Source organism: Mustela lutreola, chromosome 2, assembly GCF_030435805.1.
Source record: "Mustela lutreola isolate mMusLut2 chromosome 2, mMusLut2.pri, whole genome shotgun sequence".
Taxonomy (NCBI): Eukaryota; Metazoa; Chordata; class Mammalia; order Carnivora; family Mustelidae; genus Mustela; species Mustela lutreola.
This window is the reverse complement of record NC_081291.1, coordinates 184,723,822-184,745,345: the sequence shown is the minus strand read 5'-3', so window position 1 is coordinate 184,745,345 and position 21,524 is coordinate 184,723,822. Positions and strand designations below refer to the sequence as shown.

At 36.9% G+C, this 21,524-nt stretch overlaps 1 protein-coding gene and 1 pseudogene across 2 annotated transcripts in view; both read left to right on the top strand.

The window, feature by feature from the left end:
* HTR1F (5-hydroxytryptamine receptor 1F) overlaps window positions 1-21,524 on the top strand; it is a 159,284-nt gene that overhangs the window by 35,856 nt on the left and 101,904 nt on the right. The window contains exon 1 of one of the 2 annotated variants that reach the window (XM_059164430.1): window positions 19,969-20,509. The exons of the other annotated variant lie outside the window; for it this stretch is intronic. The gene's annotated coding sequence lies outside the window, so the exon portion shown is untranslated. Of the gene's footprint in view, window positions 1-19,968; window positions 20,510-21,524 lie in introns of those variants that run through there. 2 annotated transcript variants of the gene reach the window in all.
* On the top strand, window positions 4,952-6,010 carry LOC131825236 (UMP-CMP kinase-like; annotated as a pseudogene).

Genomic DNA, 21,524 nt, shown 5'->3' with positions numbered 1-21,524 from the left:
ACAGTCAGTAAGAATTGCAGACTCTAATGCTACAAGCCTGTGCTCTTAACCACTGCACTGTGACACCTGCCTAGAGGCTAGAAGAAAGCTCACACTGAATAAAGAAGCTAAAAGGCACATCTTAGGTGAATCTGAAAAGCATTGTTAAAGGCAAATGAATTTATGAAAGTACTTCCTTCATTAAGCAAATGCGATGATGGATATAATTAATAATATATGTAAAGTATAATATGTATGATATATACATGCAGGTACATAAATGCACAGAAATACTCTTTCTTAGAAGAAATGATCATCATAGTGCATATTCTGCAACTGAAGTCATAATAGAGGCAAAAATCTTTGTCTCTTTCACCGAGTCAAGCTAAACCATTTTCAGATCACCCCAGGGTTTCACATTTGATGTTCACATTTGATGATGAGTTCATATTTTAGCAAAATAATGAAATTTGAAGTTATATCTGAAATATTCAAAACTTGTATCAAAATCTCAGGAATAAAAAGCCTTTGGATGGTGGAAGAATAGAGAAAATATTTGCAAGGTTTTGTTTTCTTTGTTTGCTGTTTTGTTTGTTTTTGTCTTCAATTTGGCAAACTTCAGACTTGTTTAACAGGGTTTGTCTTGAAATCACCATTTTCTTACCTGAAGTTTCTTCTTTAGGGTGTGAGAGTCTGAGTCAACAACACCTTTTCTTTGACTGTTAAGGAAAGGCCATGTATGAGAGATTTTTGCATCTTGTTTAAACTGAAGTTGCAAAGAGTAGCGCTCAGTTTGTTCCTCATCCTGGTTATAAACTGCTTAGAAAATTGCCATTGTTTCCACTAGTAGACTCTGCTTCCTTGAGAATCGTTTTTAAGTCAAAGCATACAGCGTGAACAGGCTTCTGCCTCTTTTAAGTCCCTAGAATGTTCCCAAATTGAAACTAGGAAAAATAAAATTAAAAGCCTTAGCTATTTGCCTCTTAATGCCATTTCCCGAATGTAGCCCCTGAGCCGACTATATCAAAACCACCTAATCTATCTGTTTAAAAGAAAAATGTATATTTCTTGGCCTTGTTCCTGATCTATTGGATCAGAACCTCTGAGCTTGGAACAAGGAGACAGTATTTCAATAAGCAAAGCAGATAACCTTTGCACTCTATAAAGCACTTTTTTAAAAAGCCCTCTATATATTTTTCCACAACTTGGACATGTACACAGATTCTTAACTTTTTACTCTGGAAAAAACATGTACTTACATTTTAAATAAGTAACTTAAGAATCAGAGTTCACATGCTAAATTCTAATTAATTATAAATGAAAGTTAAAAAAAATAAAATAAAAGGAAAGTTATTTTGTTCCATCCGCAAAATATACATAGATTGCATTCTTAACTCAGGAGGACATTTTGTTTTTTGTATGGCAAGAAACTGCATAGTAAAGATTGATGTCCTAACTGTTGCAAATTAGCTGATGATCATGTTCATAATTCAGTGGTTGTATTACTGGAACAGAGATAGTGTATTTGGTTATAAAGCCCAAAGTGGAAGTCCTCTAACCAGTAAACTACATGTGATATGTGATTGAATTTGTAAATTGGAACTGTAAGATGTTTTGTGTGTGTGTGTGTGTGTGTGTGTGTGTAGATTGATGTATACATATATACACACATACAGGTATGCATAAGACATGTATATATGTGTCCATACATGAGCACATGTAACTCTACCACATAACCAGATATGATGCTTTCCCAAGTTAAACAATCTATCTGTGCCCAATTTATACAGTAATGCAGTATTTGTTATCTATCTCAAAAAGTTAGGAAGTCTTTGGACCACGTTTATAAAGCAATTAGCAATATTCTCAGCTATTTATTTTTCAATTTTCTTCCTTCCAGGACTGATTCGAGAAGTATTATTCTCATCATAAAGACTAAATGTCATTTCCCAGTCCTTAAGTTGAAACCAAATTCCTTCGTACCATGAACTTCATCTATGATTGGATCTTACATTCTACTAAAGAGATGCCCACATTAGAAATAAATTGAACCATTAGTTGGATCCATTTTGATTCCTTGTGATTAAATCATTCCCAAAGCATTTATTAAGCTGTCTGTTCCCTCTGGGAATGCACCTTCTAAAACAAATGAGAAACATTCCTTAGGGCACTTTCAGACCTTTGCATTAGTTGTAGTATGCCAGTGCAAAGAATCCTAGCTTGATAGTTTTATGGTCACAAGTGCTAAGTTTACAAAATGAACACCATCACTGCTTGTCCTGATTGTTCTCCAGGATTCTACCCAGCAGAAAAGGAAAGTCTTTCATTCCCCTCACTATCAGCAGAGCAGTCCACATTAACTGTCCACCAGGGGATATACTGCCCACTGGGTCAGATGGATTCCATAGTCGTGCTTAGCCTCTTTTGGAAATCCTTGTGGTTCTGCGCAACCGGCTCATAGCTTCAGGAAGAAAGCAGTAATTGCAGTAATTCTGTTGTTCCCACAGAGAACTAAGATTGTGAATTCACTCAATGCACTCATAAAAGTAGCATTAGCAAAAAGATTGTCTATCCCATTGAGATGATTTTAATAGGAGGAAGGCCATTTCCTCTTTTAGTTTTGGGGGAATTTTTGTGCTGAGTCACACAATAATGTGTCCTAGTAAATAATAGTTTCTCAGAAGATTTTATTTGTTTTTCATATTAAGTCACTCAACTTTTATTTGGAAAAAAATTTTGGTATCCACAAGTGGTATTTTTTTTCTCCATAAAAACAAGTCATTTGTTTTGGATAATAGAAGTATTCACTAAGTGTCGAATTAAGATGAAGTTACAGAATTCCCTAATGCTTTTTTTTTTTTTCAGAATTCCTTAATACTTTAAATTTAATAAGTTTTCAACTTATTAAGGACTGATATTTATAATTATAATTATATAATTATAATTCCAAATTGTATTTGTAATGCTCCCATCTCTGAGAAGTTAACAGTACTGTATACAAGTAATTCATGATCATTTTGAATTCCAGTATCTACTCATTCCTACCCTTAGTTCTATAATTATAAATTATTGGTGATGATGTTTAACTTTGAGTTATTAATATAGTATCATTACAACAAAATAATACTTGATAGATTATAGGGAAAGCATTTCATACAATTAATATCAATGTATAAATAGCACCTTTTTTTTTACTCTTTAGACTTTTTTTTTTCACTTAAAGTGTAATTAACATAGAGTGTTATATTAGTTTCAGTGCACAATATAATGATTCAACAATTCTATACATTCCTCTACAAGAGAAGTGTATTCTTAAAACCCTTTATCTATTTCACCCATTCCCCACCCACCTCTCCTCTGGTAACCACAAGTTTGTTCTCTATATTTAAGAGTCTGGGTTTTTTAGTTTCTTTTTTTTTTTTCTCCTTTTTGTTAGTTTGGCTTTTTTTCCTTGAATTTCACATACGGGTGAAATCATATGGCGTTTGTCTTTCTCTGAGTTATTTCTTTTTTTTTTTTCCCTAAGATTTCATTTATTTATTTGACAGAGAGAGACACAGTGAGAGAGGGAACACAAGCAGGGGGAGTGGGAGAGGGAAAAGCTGGCTTCCTGCCAAGCAGGATCCCTGGGATCATGACCTGAACTGAAGGCAGAGGCTTTAACCCACTGAGCTACCCAGGCACCCTGACTGACTTATTTCACTTAGGATTATGCCCTCTAGTTCAATGCGTGCTGTCTCAAATGGTAAGGTTTTATTTTTTTATGCCTGAGTAATATTCCATTGTATATGTGTACAAATATAGCACTACTTTGTCTACTGATGGACACCTGCGCTGCTTCCATATCTTAGCTGTTGTAAATAATGCTACTGTAAGCATAGGGATGAATATATCTTTTCGAATTAGTGCTTTTGTTTTCTTTGGGTAATTACCCAGTAGTGAAATTACTGGATCTTATGGTAATTCTATTGTTAAGTTTTTGAGGAGCATCCATAGTGTTTTCTACCGTGGCTACTCCAATTTGCATTCCTACCAACAATGTATGAGGATTCCTTTTTCTCCACATCCTCATCAACACCTGCTGTTTCTTGTATTTTTTATTTTAGCACCTTATTTTTTAGTTGCAATATTAGCAATCCAATCAAACTGTCTTCTGTTGATAAAGAATCTGCTTATTAAAAAAAAAATTGACTGGGGCACCTGGGTGGCTCCTTTGGTTAAGCATCTGCCTTTAGCTCAGGTCATGATATCAAGGTCCTGGAATTGAGCCCCGTATCAGACTCCTTGATCAGCAGAGAACCTGCTTCTCCCACTTTTCTCCCTCTGCTTGTTCTCCCTCACTTGCTCTCTCTCTCTCTCTCTCTCAAATAAATAAATCTTAAAAAAAAAAAAAAAGAATTTGACCCACATGACTGAACAGGCTGTAAGTTCAAGGTCATACACAGAAAAGGCTCAGTTTTTCTCCATATTCTCAATTCTGCTTTCCTCTGGTAGCTTCATTTACAAACCTTCATTGTCTTTATAGAAATAGTCATAGTAATTCCAGGTCTATCGTTTGTTAGCTAGCAATACTAACAGAATAGAAAACCCGTTTTCTGGGAGTTCCAGCAAAAGTACTGAGATTGACCATCATTGCAATTTTTTGATTAGCCAAAGTGAGGCATGTTCACAGTCTAGAAGCTAAGAATATATGTCTAGCCTTGCCGGAATCACAGGAGGAAGGAGTAAAAGAGGAATAGTTCCCTAAAGAAAATCAGGTGTTCTTCCTGGAAGTGAGGATAATGAATTCTCCATAGAGAAAAATAGGGAACATTCTTCATAATTTAATAATGGAAATAGATGAGAGATTCGAGGGAAAACACTTGCCTGGAGAGGGCATGGAAGCCCTGTACCCTCATGCTATGCATCTAGTTGAATGTTCCTGAGTTACATTCTCTTCATTGTAAACCAGTGATCTAAAATATGACACACACACCTGTCTGCAGGAGAATTTTTTCATGATGAAAGGAGCAGTCCAGACTCACAATATGATGAATCATTGAAAAATACATTAAAGATGTGCAAAGATCTCTGCTCCCCCTGTTTCTGCTCTCTTGTTCATGCTTTCTCTCTCAAAAAATGCATAAAATCTTAAAAATAAAGAGGGGAAATGGATCAGACAATGGCTCCCAATGCTCAAAAGGATGAATTCTTCACGGATGGGTTTCCAAGAAATCAAGACAACATTCAAGGTTGGAACAAGACCATGGATGGAAAGGCAGATTTATCTTTCATTCTGTTTTTTGACTGTAATAATGAGAACTGTATTGAACTATATCTTAAGTGGGAAAGAGTAAAATAAGAGGGATAACAACAAAGAGGGCTTGGAAAAGAGAATTTGAACATATCTTCAGTCAATATAGCCAATTATTGGCTTATAGCCAATTATTGGCTTATAGGAAGAAATGGGGAAAGTCAAGAAAAGAGATGCCTCTAAATCTGTCATTGAAGTTTTTGAAGTTGCAAAAATTTTTTTACAAAGAAGATAAACTCTAAACCTGAAAGCATCCTTGAAATCATGCTTGAATATTGCCTTGATAGCTGCTATGACAACCCCTTTTTAAGGCAATTTTAACCTTTCATAATTACACCTCAGTTAATGGCTGGAAATTATATAGTAAGACAAATTAAAATTTTATCTTCATTTTTTTTTTTTTTTTGTCACAGAAGTAGACAGTGAGTTCAGGTCTAACTTAATCTTAGCTATGGTGTACACAAAGCAAAGACATCAGCTAGTTCTTTGTTTTTATTCAAAAAGCATATCCTGTTATAGTTTGTGCCTTCTGTGAGTAAAACTCTAGCATGTGTGTATATCCCTTTAGTAATTACAGCACATTAGGATTAGGGATTCCCTACTTCCTTATTTTCTTGTAGGTTTTAAGTTTCTAGCCTGTGAAGTGAATTTGTGGACCAAATACCAAGGGAACCTTTTGTGTAGTCAGTTCTTGAAAAATATATTTGGCAAACAAAGTCATAAAGTGAATTCCTAGAAGTATTTTAATATTGGAGGTTCTGGGTGACTCAGTGGATTAAGTGGCTGCCTTCAGCTCAGGTCATGATCTCAGGGTCCTGGGATCATGTTGCCTCCCGCCCCCCTGCTCAGCGGGCAGTCTGCAGCTCCCTCTCCCTCTATGCCTCCCCCTGCTTGTGCTCTTGCTTTCTCTCAAATAAATAAATAAGTAAATGTTTAAAAAAAAGTGTTCTAGTATTTATCAAATAACTGACCGTTTCCTATAGAAATGTAAGAAAACTTGGGCTTTGTTTTATTACAATTTATACTAAGTTGTGTGACAGGGCATCTTCCTTGTTTCTGGGGATTGGCATGCAGTCACTAGGGGTTCAGAGCCTGGGAGAACTGTCAGCTTTATTCTGACATAAATCTGAGGGTAAGAGGCAAGGATCACATCTTATGACATGTGTTCCTGTGCTCTCTTCCATAGTGTTACTAATAATTAAACAGATCTTAACAAAATTCCTAGCGGTGGAATCTTGTAATGCATGTACTGGGTTTATTTTTAAATGATTTGGTGAACATTTTAATAACACTTTATTAAGAGTTTTTTGGGTTTTTTTTTTTTTAGACTAAATATAGGGTGGGTATGAAATAAAGAAATCTAATAGTTAAATTTCTCATCTGTGTTTCTTGAATACTTTTTTTTCAGTGACTTAAGGATATTTTTTAAAAATTGCACTTTGGTCAGAAAAATAATAAATGTGTCTTAAAAGTGTTAAAAATGAATCTTAAAGACTTTAAATGCATCTTGATAAATTATTATTAGATTATTTGAAAGCATATTACATATTGGCTGACAATTTTCTAAATTCTTAACTCATACTCTCTTTTGGTAATACAACATATTTTTTAAATAAATGGTACTTAACCAATTACCCTGGATTAAGTTACATTCAATGTGTTTACCTCCTCCCTTGAGTTAGGGCAGATAAAATGTTGTTATTACTATGTCGTGGTTGAAGAATCTTTTTATCTTTTATCAAAAACAACTGTGCCATATTTCTATTTACTTCATATTTTTCTAAAATTCATTTTATCTGTGAGAATACTATCTGGAAATAATAACTGTGATTGTTGATTTCTTTCAGAAAGCAAAGGTATTTATTTTGAGATCTCTGGAAAGAAACCATATTGAAGCCTCCAAAAAGGTCCACTCAAAAAGAAACTTAATAATATAATAATTCCTGATGGGAACTGACCCATTCGGGAAGAGAGATGTTACAGATGGGGGTTAGCTGAGGATGAGGAAACCACTACTAATCAAAACACCAAACCTATAATTTTCTATCTCCTCTCAATGAAAGAGGGACCCTTTAAGAGCCAGGATAAGTATTTTCCCTTTCTTTTGTATTCCATACAGAATACACAACTTCAAGAGACCTGCAGTGTCTCTCTAATTCTCTAGCCCCCATGTCTATCTTCAATCTCTCTCCATGATCCTTTCTCATGTGTATGATTCCCCTCACTCTGTGTCCATGGCATATTTGTTTCTAATTACTGCCCATCTCTCTCCTTTCCTTGGCATCTCTAGTCCTGAGATTGATTTCATGTGGTATTTTCCATTTTTTCATCCTTTATTTATTCCTCAACTACTATTACCATCAAACTCAAACTGCTTTTATCACAGTTGCCGGGGGCAAGCATCTGCCTCAGAGCGTCAGATGCTCTGATCTTCATAGTGTTTGAACTCATTAGATGTTTGGCTCTTTAGATGAGGTTGGGGGAGTTCAAAGTGGTATGGCCGGAGACTGATGTTTGGCTCTTTAGATGGACTACTCAGTTATTCTTGAATCCTTTCCACCTCTGCCCAATAAACAAGCGTTTAACTATTCCTCTGACTCCGTTCTTTTTTTTTTTTTTTTTCCATTTACCACTGAACCCACTTCAAAGTGACTTTTCCCTTATCCCTTTATTCTAACCAGTGAAATAACCAAGCTAGCAAATCACACAGCCAGAAGTTGAACAGTTTCTGCTGGTCCCAAACCCATACTCTTTCTATCATATTACTCTGTAGAAGGGTTAATGTCTCATGCATCATTTTAAATTCTCAATATATATAGGGAATTTAATACAGAAGATAAATTGCTGTGGCCCTTTTTATTGATACCAAGGAAATTCTTAGAAGTTCGTGCATAAAAACCTAGTAAAGATCCATAAAACTACTTTTGTAATCTTTTGTCCCGGCTCACTCTGAACTTCCCACACAATTTTGGCTGGCACATTTATTAGAACCAGTTTTCTTGAGTTCTGATTCTTGCCTTTACATTTTGAAAGTTTTAATGTGTTACTAAAATATAATATGCAGGGGAGGTAATTGAACACAGAAGACTTTTTTACTATATGAAAGACAGACTTCAAGACTTCAAATTTGGGTTTATTTGGTATCTGTAATATATGACAGGATATTATGAAACTGATCTTAAAAATGAAATTCATATGTAAAAGTTTAAATTGATTAAAAGACCTTATTTGCTAATAACCATGGTCCTTAAAAATTTATTTTGGAATCAGCAGTAGAGTCACAAGAAGTTGCCAAATAGAACAAAGGGGGTCCCTGGTACATTGCACCCTACATTTTACATAACTAAAATATATTATCAAAATCAGGAAACTAGTTTTGGTAAAATACATTTACAAATTTCTATGCCATTTTATCGAATGTGTAGATTTGTGTAACCACCACAACAAACAGGATACAGAACTGTTCCAACACCACAGAGTTTTCCCCTGATACTAACCCCACATTCTCCCTAGCTCCTGATCCTCGCTCCTGATCACCACTAGTATGTTTCCCATCTCTATAATCTTGTCATTTTGAAAAGGTTCTATAAATGGACTCATGTAGTATGTGAAATTTTAAGATTGGCTTTATTCACTCAACATAATGTCTTGAGATCATTCATATTACTGTATTTCAATTGCTTATTCCTTTTTATTGCTGTGATTGCCTTTTGGTATTGTGTCGTTGAAGAGTTTTAGATTAAATTGTTGCAATATCACTCAATAATGGACCGAAATGAAAACAATTTGAACTATACACACACATTATGGAAATAATATATAAGAAGAGGAAACAGAGACACCAGGTGACTCAGTCAGTTAAGCGGCTGCCTTCCGCTTAGGTCATGATCCCTACTGGGATCACCGCCTTGAGCTCCCTGTTCAATGGGGAGCCTGCTTTCACCTCTGCCTCCTACCTACTCCCCCTGCTTGTGTCCTCTCTCTTTTTCTCTCTCAAATAAATAAAATCTTTTAAAGAAAAAAAAAAGGAAACAGGATTGGGACAACTCCACACTTTTAAAATCCACGAGTCTCTTCAATGGGAAATTCTAGAAAGGCCCTACCTAGCCTGTGTCTGAAGTAGAATAACTGACCGGATGCATGCTAAAACCTGAGTGGATTTGAAAGCGTCCTTCCATAAATATATAAATAAATAAATAAATAAATAAATAAATAAAATTAAAAATAAGGTATTTCTCTAGGTTTGCCTTAGTCCTTGAAATCCCCATCATTAATCAATCCTTTTGATTATACTGGCAATGAAAACTCTTCTTCACTTTTAACTGCATTTTTTGAAAGGGGGGCAGAGATGAACTAAAATGTTAATCCACTATTCCATTAACTGTCATAACAAATACATGAGAATACAAGGGGAGTTGAGAACTCAGGTGAGTATAATGACTAATTTAAAGAAAATGATTTTAGCTATATTATTTGGAGTTCTGGACTTCTATGAAATTCAATAGCCTAAAAAACTAAAATGAAATAAATTTCATGTTTTGAAGATTTCCCAAGAACAGCTGCTCATACCCCACTCCTGGTCACTTATTTTTCCTCCTTTTAAAAATTAAAAGTTGATTGGATTATTAAAGCATCTCTTCATTACTACTAAGATTACATTATATACTCACTTTTCTGGAAGTCAAAGAATATTTTAATATTAACAACTCAACAATCCAAAACAATAACTTTTTTTTTTAAAGATTTTATTTATTTGACAGAGAGAGAGCTCACAAGTAGGCGGGTTGGTGGGGGGGGGAGGCAGGCTCCCTGCTGAGCAGAGAGCTGAATGCAGAGCTCGATCCCAGAACCCTGAGACCATGACCTGAGCTGAAGGCAAAGGCTTAACCCACTGAGCCGCCCAGGTGCCCCCCAAAACAATAAGTTTTATAAAGAGACCCAATACATTGAAATGAGTTATAGAACATCATTTGAGCTATAACAGAATTTCAAATACCTAGGACTTTGTATCAGTAAAATAGTTTCCTGGAAATAAACTATAAAAAAAGCAACTTCTATGTTATTAAGTTCAGAGAAATCATAATGAAATATTACTGCACATGTGATGGCTCTGAAGTTTTTTGTACCAAGCAGTACCCACATCCTTTCTGGAGGATGAACAAGAGGCTGGACATCTCTACGGATTACAAATGAGAAAACTTTGTAAGACTTACCTCTTTTTTTTTTTTTTTTTTTTAAAGATTTTATTTATTTATTTGACATAGTGAGATCACAAGTAGGCAGAGAGGCAGGAAGAGAGAGAGAGAAAGAGAGGGAAGCAGGCTCCCTGCTGAGCAGAGAGCCCCATGTGGGACTCGATCCCAGGACTCTGAGATAATGACCCGAGCCAAAGGCAGCGGCTTAACCCACTGAGCCACCCAGGTGCCCCAAGACTTACCTCTTATAAAATAAATTTGTGGCACTTAGACTGTAGCATGTCGAGGTGTCTGTCTAAGGAAGAAATGTATTTCCCTCTACCAGAGACCATAGTCAAGTAATTTTTAAAAGCTGAAATATTCCTCTAAGAACCATACCATAAAGGCACACATTCAACTACAGAATTGAAAGGACATGCTGTATAGATGCTGTAGTTGGGTCTTAGTAAACCTGAGGGTCATGATCAAGGTTTCCAAGTTCAGACAAATTTTCATGACCCTTTAGCTCTGAAGCATGGCTGGCAGACTCCATTATTCAGGGGAACCTGTATAATTGCAGCCCCTGAGATTGTATTTCTACCTGTGTATCTGGAACGATGCCAGAAGTTTCCTGCAAGTAGTGATTAAGTTATATTCACTCAAGAACAATCTCAGAAATAAAAATATTAATAAAATCAAAAGTGAAGATAACTTGTAAAATCCTTTTTTTTAAGAGTTTATTTATTTATTTGACAGACAGATCACAAGTAGGCAGAGAGGCAGGCAGAGAGTGAGAGAGAAGCAGGCTCCTGCTGAGCAGAGAGAGCCTCATATGGGGTTCAATCCCAGGACCCTGGGATCATGACCTGAGCCGAAGGCAGAGGCTTTAACCCACTGAGCTATCCAGGCACCCCTTGTAAAAATTTTTTTGCTTATGTTAGTGGTATGAATAATTACTTCTTGAAGTAATAATTACAAAAAATTACTTCTTAAAGTAACCTACATATGTAACTCATTAATATGTTTAGCTGTATTCTGTTTATGATATTATTTCTCGAATATTTTATATTTTCATCCTAAAATATTAAATGTGAACTATGTTCTTCCCATGTATACTTTATAGGTCTGTTTGATGTTGACATTGTATCCTTTGAAGTACCTTGTGACCAAATGCAATACATTTAGCGATATCACATAAACTTAACTGCTACCCCTTCATTCTCTGACTTTCTCAAACAAAGGCAAGGCCTAACGTAATTTCTATTTACAAAAGAAAGAGAAAAAGAAAAAAATTCTATTTCCATGCATTCCTCAAGTTCTCAATATCTGATTTAAGTGAATGTATTTGTCAGATGATTTGGACATTGTATATGTTATGTATTTCCCACTTTTAAGTCCTAATTTCTTATTTAGAGATGGAATATATTCTCCTCTCTGAAAAAGATTATTTTGGCATTTTCCCTCAAACTCATCCACTGGATTATAAATTCCTTCCCACATGGGTTTTATTCATTATCAAGTTTTCCCTAGCACTTAGCACGTAACAGGGCACCAGCTGTTCTGACAGTTTTGGTGGGTTTTTTTTTTGTTGTTGTTGTTGTTTTTAAGATTTTATTTATTTATTTGTCTCAGAGAGAGAGAGAGGCACAGGAGGGGGAGGGACCATGATCAGAGGGAAAGGCAGATACTCAAAACAACTGAATCACCCAGGTGCCCCTTTGGACTGTTGTTAATGGAGCACTCACTGTGTGCCTGCACTCTTCTAGGTGCTGGGCTAGACAGTAACTGAAAGCCCTCATTCGTGGGGTTTGATGTTCCAAGGTGGGGGAGGAAACAGACCATCACTATAGTCAAATAAACATACAGTGAGTTACCTGAAGTTGGGATGAGGGCAAAGCAGGATAAGTGAAAGAGAATGCCAACTTCATAAATTAGAACTTAATAAATGAGAAAAATAGGCTCATGAAAAATTAAATGACTTTTCCAAATCACCCAGGTAGATAGCAACATAGTAAGCATTCCTATTTGTGGTTGTTTTTTAGTCATAAATCTGACTTTATTGTGATGTCTGAATGCTGTCTTCCAACCTCTGACTGGGAAGAAGATACTACATAGACTCCCCTTGAGCATGAAGTTTGAACGAAAATCTTCCTGATTTAAGAAAATTTCCTCATGGATAAGAATGTAATTGTATCTTAACTGCATAAGATAATTTATAACTTTTGAAATAGAAATTCCAAGTTGTTCACACTAGGGTTTAATTTTATAGGAGTCTTATAGGAATCTTCTAGCGGACAGTGAAATGTCATTTTGTGGCTAATTACTGTATTAATTTGCTTTAATTGAAAGAAAAATAATCACATGGTCATTGTATTCAGAAATGTCCATTTTTTCCAGATAGGTGTACTATTCTTTTTTAAAATTAACTTATTTGAGAGAGAGAGAGCAAGAGGGAAAGGCAGAGGTAGAGAGAAAATCTCAAGCAGACTCTCCGCTCGTCATGGAGCCCAGTGCATGGTTCGATATCACCACCTTGAGATCATGACCCTACACATCATCACCTGAGCCGAAATCAAGAGTAGGATGCTTAAATAACTGAGCCACCCAAACACCCTAAGTGTATTTTTTTTTAAGGTAGGTAACACATTTACACACAAACATCCAAATACAAAATGGAGGAAAAAATGACTATAAAATTCATTAAATAAAATATACAAATGATTATTTATCATGAAAATGTACAACTTCACTCAAAACAAATATAAATTTAAAGATTAATGGAATGCATTTTGGGGTTTAGGTTTTCAAATTAACAAAGATTTGGTACAAATTTACTATAGTTCTACTTGACAGTATCAAGTACCTTAAATATCAAGTACCTAGAGTTTGGACTGAAGAATTCCACTTCCAGAAATTTATATTTAGGAAAATATCATATGAAATCAAAGATATTTCATAAGTTACTGCAATGTGTTGAGTCCTTTTTGTTTTGGGGTTTTGAATAGTAAACATTCAAAGATTCTTTGTTTTCAAAAAGAGAGAATACACATGTAATCTGAATGGGAATAGAGATTCTCAATCTAATCAGCATCTAATTTTAGGAGGGCAAGGGGAATAGCCAGGAATGAGGCATGAGCAGATGTTCTTGGGAAATCCTCAAGAAATAAAATGTGTTTGGGGTACCTGGGTGCTACATTTCTTTAAGGTACATTTGTTTTGGTTTCCACTCAAGTCATGATTTCAGGGTCATGGGATCAAGCCCGTGTCAGGCTCTGTGCTCAGTGGAGAGTTTGCTTGAGATTCTCTGCCTCTGGCCCTCCCTCCTTTAAATAAATAAGTAAAGTCTTTTAAAAAAAGAAATAAAATTTATTTTATTTTAGTGTTCTAAGTTATTAAGCTTTATAGAAACTTGGAGTTTCAAGTAATATATATAGAAGACTTTTTTAAAAGCAGATATTAGGTACAAGGAGATGTTTGGAAGTACAAAAATAAATAATCCAAATGTTTAAAAATGAGAAAATGTTTTAACAAATCAGCAAATTATGATGCAGTCATCAAATTAAGTGTCAGTATGAGAAATATTTGCAAAGATTAGTGATACAAAAGCACAGGACTTTATTAAACATAAAGTATAAAGAAAAATATATAAACCTTAAAAATGCAAAAAATACAAATTTTGTCTACAAACTGAATTATATACAAGAACAGAAAAAAATACTAGAAAAAAAATTTTTTAATGATCTTAAGTATTTCTGTGTTTTGGAAATAAGTGATTTTTTTAACATATAATGTATTATTCACCCCAAGGGTACAGGTCTGTGAATCATCAGACTACACACTTCACAGCACTCACCATAGCACAAACCCTCCCCAATGTCTATAACCCAGCCACCTTATCCCTCCTCCCCACCCCGACCAAGCTACCCTCAGTTTGTTTCATGAGATTGAGTCTCTTATGGTTTTTCTCCTTCCCAATCCCATCTTGTTTCATTTTTTCCCTCCCTAGCCCCCACTACCCCTCGCCCTGCCTCTCAAATTCCTCATATCACAAGGATCATATGATAATTGTCTTTCTCTGATTGACTTAATTTCACTTAGCATAATACCCTCTAGTAACATCCACATCATTGCCAATGGCAAGATTTCAATTTTTTTTTAAAGTTTTTATTTATTTATTTATATATTTTTAATTTTTTATTTTTTATAAACATATATTTTTATCCCCAGGGGTACAGGTCTGTGAATCACCAGGTTTACACACTTCACAGCACTCACCAAATCACATACCCTCCCCAATGTCCATAATCCCACCCCCTTCTCCCAAACCCCCTCCCCCCGGCAACCCTCAGTTTGTTTTGTGAGATTAAGAGTCACTTATGGTTTGTCTCCCTCCCAATCCCATCTTCTTTCATTTATTCTTCTTCTACCCACTTAAGCCTCCATGTTGCATCACCACTTCCTCATATCAGGGAGATCATATGATAGTTGTCTTTCTCTGCTTGACTTATTTCGCTAAGCATGATACGCTCTAGTTCCATCCATGTTGTTGCAAATGGCAAGATTTCATTTCTTTTGATGGCTGCATAGTATTCCATTGTGTATATATACCACATCTTCTTGATCCATTCATCTGTTGATGGACATCTAGGTTCTTTCCATAGTTTGGCTATTGTGGACATTGCTGCTATAAACATTCGGGTGCACGTGCCCCTTTGGATCACTACATTTGTATCTTTAGGGTAAATACCCAATAGTGCAATTGCTGGGTCATAGGGCAGTTCTATTTTCAACATTTTGAGGAACCTCCATGCTGTTTTCCAGAGTGGCTGCACCAGCTTGCATTCCCACCAACAGTGTAGGAGGGTTCCCCTTTCTCCGCATCCTCGCCAGCATCTGTCATTTCCTGACTTGTTGATTTTAGCCATTCTGACTGGTGTGAGGTGATATCTCATTGTGGTTTTGATTTGTATTTCCCTGATGCCGAGTGATATGGAGCACTTTTTCATGTGTCTGTTGGCCATCTGGATGTCTTCTTTGCAGAAATGTCTGTTCATGTCTTCTGCCCATTTCTTGATTGGATTATTTGTTCTTTGTGTGTTGAGTTTGCTAAGTTCTTTATAGATTCTGGACACTAGTCCTTTATCTGATATGTCGTTTGCAAATATCTTCCATTCTGTCAGTTGTCTTTTGATTTATTAACTGTTTCCTTTGCTGTGCAAAAGCTTTTGATCTTGATGAAATCCCAGTAGTTCATTTTTTCCCTTGCTTCCCTTGCCTTTTGCGTTGTTCCTAGGAAGATGTTGCTGCGGCAGAGGTCGACGAGGTTGCTGCCCGTGTTCTCCTCAAGGATTTTGATGGATTCCTTTCGTACATTGAGGTCCTTCATCCATTTTGAGTCTATTTTTGTGTGTGGTGTAAGGAAATGGTCCAATTTCATTTTTCTGCATTGGCTGTCCAATTTTCCCAGCACCATTTATTGAAAAGGCTGTCTTTTTTCCATTGGACATTCTTTCCTGCTTTGTCGAAGATTAGTTGACCATAGAGTTGAGGGTCTATTTCTGGGCTCTCTATTCTGTTCCATTGATCTATGTGTCTGTTTTTGTGCCAGTACCATGCTGTCTTTATGATGACAGCTTTGTAATAGAGCTTGAAGTCCAGAATTGTGATGCCACCAACTTTGGCTTTCTTTTTCAAGATCCCTTTGGCTATTTGAGGTCTTTTCTGGTTCCATATAAATTTTAGAATTATTTGTTCCATTTCTTTGAAAAAGATGGATGGTACTTTGATAGGAATTGCATTAAATGTGTAGATTGCTTTAGGTAGCATAGACATTTTCACAATATTTATTCTTCCAATCCAGGAGCATGGAACATTTTTCCATTTCTTTGTGTCTTCCTCAATTTCTTTCATGAGTACTTTATAGTTTTCTGAGTATAGATTCTGTGCCTCTTTGGTTAGGTTTATTCCTAGGTATCTTATGGTTTTGGATGCAATTGTAAATGGGATTGACTCCTTAATTTCTCTTTCTTCTGTCTTGCTGTTGGTGTAGAGAAATGCAACTGATTTCTGTGCATTGTTTTTATATCCTGACACTTTACTGAATTCCTGTATAAGTTCTAGCAGTTTTGGAGTGGAGTCTTTTGGGTTTTCCACATATAGTATCATATCATCTGCGAAGAGTGATAATTTGACTTCTTCTTTGCCGATTTGAATGCCTTTAATTTCCTTTTGTTGTCTGATTGCTGAGGCTAGGACCTCTAGTACGATGTTGAATAGCAGTGGTGATAATGGACATCCCTGCCGAGTTCCTGACCTTAGCGGAAAAGCTTTCAGTTTTTCTCCATTGAGAATGATATTTGCAGTGGGTTTTTCATAGATGGCTTTGATGATATTGAGGTATGTGCCCTCTATCCCTACACTTTGAAGAGTTTTGATCAGGAAGGGATGCTGCACTTTGTCAAATGCTTTTTCAGCATCTATTGAGAGTATCATATGGTTCTTGTTCTTTCTTTTATTGATGTGTTGTATCACATTGACTGATTTGCGGATGTTGAACCAACCTTGCAGCCCTGGAATAAATCCCACTTGGTCGTGGTGAATAATCTTTTTAATGTACTGTTGAATCCTATTGGCTAGTATTTTGTTGAGTATTTTCGCATCTGTGTTCATCAAGGATATCGGTCTATAGCTCTCTTTTTTGGTGGGATCCTTGTCTGGTTTTGGGATCAAGGTGATGCTGGCCTCATAAAATGAGTTTGGAAGTTTTCCTTCCATTTCTATTTTTTGGAACAGTTTCAGGAGAATAGGAATTAGTTCTTCTTTAAATGTTTGGTAGAATTCCCCCGGGAAGCCGTCTGGCCCTGGGCTTTTGTTTGTTTGGAGATTTTTAATGACTGTTTCAATCTCCTTACTGGTTATGGGTCTGTTCAGGCTTTCTATTTCTTCCTGGTTCAGTTGTGGTAGTTTATATGTTCCTAGGAATGCATCCATTTCTTCCAGATTGTCAAATTTATTGCCGTAGAGTTGCTCATAGTATGTTCTTATAATATTTTGTATTTCTTTGGTCTTAGTTGTGATCTCTCCTCTTTCATTCATGATTTTATTTATTTGGGTCCTTTCTCTTTTCTTTTTGATAAGTCGGGCCAGGGGTTTATCAATTTTATTAATTCTTTCAAAGAACCAGCTCCTAGTTTTGTTGATTTGTTCTATTGTTTTTTTGGTTTCTATTTCATTGATTTCTGCTCTGATCTTTATGATTTCTCTTCTCCTGCTGGGCTTAGGGTTTCTTTCTTGTTCTTTCTCCAGCTCCTTTAGGTGTAGGGTTAGGTTGTGTACCTGAGACCTTTCTTGTTTCTTGAGAAAGGCTTGTACCACTATATATTTTCCTCTCAGAACTGCCTTTGTTGTGTCCCACAGATTTTGAACCGTTGTATTTTCATTATCATTTGTTTCCATGATTTTTTTCAATTCTTCTTTAATTTCCCGGTTGACCCATTCATTCTTTAGAAGGATACTGTTTAGTCTCCATGTATTTGGGTTCTTTCCAAACTTCCTTTTGTGGTTGAGTTCTATCTTTAGAGCATTGTGGTCTGAAAATATGCAGGGAATGATCCCAATCTTTTGATACCGGTTGAGTCCTGATTTAGGACCGAGGATGTGATCTATTCTGGAGAATGTTCCATGTGCACTAGAGAAGAATGTGTATTCTGTTGCTTTGGGATGAAATATTCTGAATATATCTGTGATGTCCATCTGGTCCAGTGTGTCGTTTAAGGCCTTTATTTCCTTGCTGATCTTTTGCTTGGATGACCTGTCCATTTCAGTGAGGGGAGTGTTAAAGTCCCCTACTATTATTGTATTATTGTTTATGTGTTTCTTTGATTTTGTTATTAATTGGTTTATATAGTTGGCTGCTCCCACATTGGGGGCATAGATATTTAAAATTGTTAAATCTTCTTGTTGGACAGACCCTTTGAGTATGATATAGTGTCCTTCCTCATCTCTTATTATAGTCTTTGGCTTAAAATCTAATTGATCTGATATAAGGATTGCCACTCCTGCTTTCTTCTGATGTCCATTAGCATGGTAAATTCTTTTCCACCCCCTCACTTTAAATCTGGAGGTGTCTTCGGGCTTACAATGAGTTTCTTGGAGGCAACATATAGATTGGTTTTGTTTTTTTATCCATTCTGATACCCTGTGTCTTTTGACAGGGGCATTTAGCCCATTAACATTCAGGGTAACTATTGAGAGATATGAATTTAGTGCCATTGTATTGCCTGTAAGGTGACTGTTACTGTATATGGTCTCTGTTCCTTTCTGATCTACCACTTGTAGGCTCTCTCTTTGCTTAGAGGACCGCGTTCAATATTTCCTGTAGAGCTGGTTTGGTATTTGCAAATTCTTTCAGTTGTTGTTTGTCCTGGAAGCTTTTAATCTCTCCTTCTATTTTCAATGATAGCCTAGCTGGATATAGTATTCTTGGCTGCATGTTTTTCTCGTTTAGTGCTCTGAAAATATCATGCCAGCTCTTTCTGGCCTGCCAGGTCTCTGTGGATAAGTCAGCTGCCAATCTAATATTTTTACCATTGTATGTTACAGACTTCTTTTCCCGGGCTGCTTTCAGGATTTTCTCTTTGTCGCTGAGACTTGTAAATTTTACTATTAGGTGACAGGGTGTGGGCCTATTCTTATTGATTTTGAGGGGCGTTCTCTGAACCTCCTGAATTTTGATGCTCGTTCCCTTTGCCATATTGGGGAAATTCTCCCCAATAATTCTCTCCAGTATACCTTCTGCTCCCCTCTCTCTTTCTTCTTCTTCTGGAATCCCAATTATTCTAATGTTGTTTCGTCTTATGGTGTCACTTATCTCTCGAATTCTCCCCTCGTGGTCCAGTAGCTGTTTGTCCCTCTTTTGCTCAGCTTCTTTATTCTCTGTCATTTGGTCTTCTATATCACTAATTCTTTCTTCTGCCTCATTTATCCTAGCAGTGAGAGCCTCCATTTTTGATTGCACCTCATTAATAGCTTTTTTGATTTCAACTTGGTTAGATTTTAGTTCTTTTATTTCTCCAGAAAGGGCTTTTATATCTCTCGAGAGGGTTTCTCTAATATCTTCCATGCCTTTTTCGAGCCCGGCTAGAACCTTGAGAATTGTCATTCTGAACTCTAGATCTGACATATTATTGATGTCTGTATTGATTAGGTCCCTAGCCTTCGGTACTGCCTCTTGTTCTTTTTTTTTGTGTTGAATTTTTCCGTCTTGTCATTTTGTCCAGATAAGAGTAAATGAAGGGGCAAGTAAAAAACTAAAAGGGTGGCAACAACCCCAGGAAAATATGCTTTAACCAAATTAGAAGAGATCCAAAATCGTGAGTGGGGAGAAAGGGGATAAAAAGAGGTTCAAAAAGGAAGAAAGAGAAAAAAAAAAAAAAAAGAAAAGAAAAGAATTTTTAAAAAAAGAAAACACCTAAGAAAAATGTAAAAAAGAAAAAATATATATATTAGATAAACTAGTAAAAAATCGTTAAAAAAGAAAAAGGTAACAGTTAAAAAAAATTGTACCCGAAGGCGAGAAAAAAAAAATGAAAAAGAAAAAATTAAATTAACTGCAAGACTAAAAAAAAATCACAGGAAAAATGCCATGAGTTCCGTGCTTGGCTTTCTCCTCCTCTGGAATTCTGCTGCTCTCCTTGGTATTGAAACCGCACTCCTTGGTAGGTGAACTTGGTCTCGGCTGGATTTCTTGTTGATCTTCTGGGGGAGGGGCCTGTTGTAGTGATTCTCAAGTGTCTTTGCCCCAGGCGGAATTGCACCGCCCTTATCAGGGGCCGGGTGAGTTATCCGCTGGGGTTTGCTTTCAGGAGCTTTTGTTCCCTGAGCGCTTTCCGTAGAGTTCCAGAGGACGGGAATACAAATGGCGGCCTCCTGGTCTCCGGCCCGGAGGAGCCGAGAGCCCAGGGCCGCACTCCTCAGTGCGCCCTCAGAGAACAGCGCCCAGTTACTCCCGTCTGCCTGACCTCCGGCCGCGCTCCGAGCTCACCGAGCCTGGGACCGGTTCAAGGTAACATGGAGCTGCGAGCTTACTGTCGGCTCTGTCTCTGTAGCCGGCTTTCCCGTTCCAATACCCGCAAGCTCTGCGACACTCAGACACCCCCGATCCCTCTGTGACCCTGCGGGACCTGAGGCCACGCTGACCCCGCGTGGGCTTCACCCGGTTTTGCCTCTGGAGCGATGTCCCTCAGCGGAACAGACTTTTAAAAGTCCTGATTTTGTGCACGGTTGCTCCGCTGCTTGCCGGGAGCCGGCCCCTCCCCCCGGGGTCTATCTTCCCTTCGCTTTGGATTCACTTCTCCGCGGGTCCTACCTTTCAGAAAGTGGTTGTTTTTCTGTTTCCAGAATTGCTCTTCTTCTTCTCTTCGATCTGCCGATGGATTTTCAGGTGTTTGCAATCTTTAGATAAGCTATCTAGCTGATCTCCGGCTAGCTGAAGCAGTCTCAGCTTGCTACTTCTCTGCCATCTTGACTCCTCCCCCAAGATTTCAATTTTTGATGGCTACATAGTATTCCATTGTATGTATATACCAGCTCTTCTTTATCCATTCATCTGTTGATAGACATGTAGGTTCTTTCCATAGTTTGACTATTGTGGACATTGCTGCTATAAACATTCAGGTGCATATGCCCCTTCAGATCACTACATTTGTATCTTTAGGGTAAATATCCAGTGGTGCAATTGTTGGGTCATAGGGTAGCTCTATTTTCAACTTTTTGGGGAACCTCCATGCTGTTTTCCAGAGTGGCTGCACCAGCTTGCATTCCCACCAACAGTATAGGAGGGTTCCCCTTTCTCTGCATCCTCGCCAGCATCTGTCATTTCCTGACTTGTTAATTTTAGCCATTCTGACTGGTGTGAGGTGATATCTCATTGTGATTTTGATTTGTATTTTCCTGATGCCAAGTGATGTGGAGCACTTTTTTTATCTCTCTGTTGGCCATCTGGATGTCTCCTTTGCCGAAATGTCTGTTCATGTCCTCTTCCCATTTCTTGATTGGATTATTTGTTCTTTGGTTCTTGA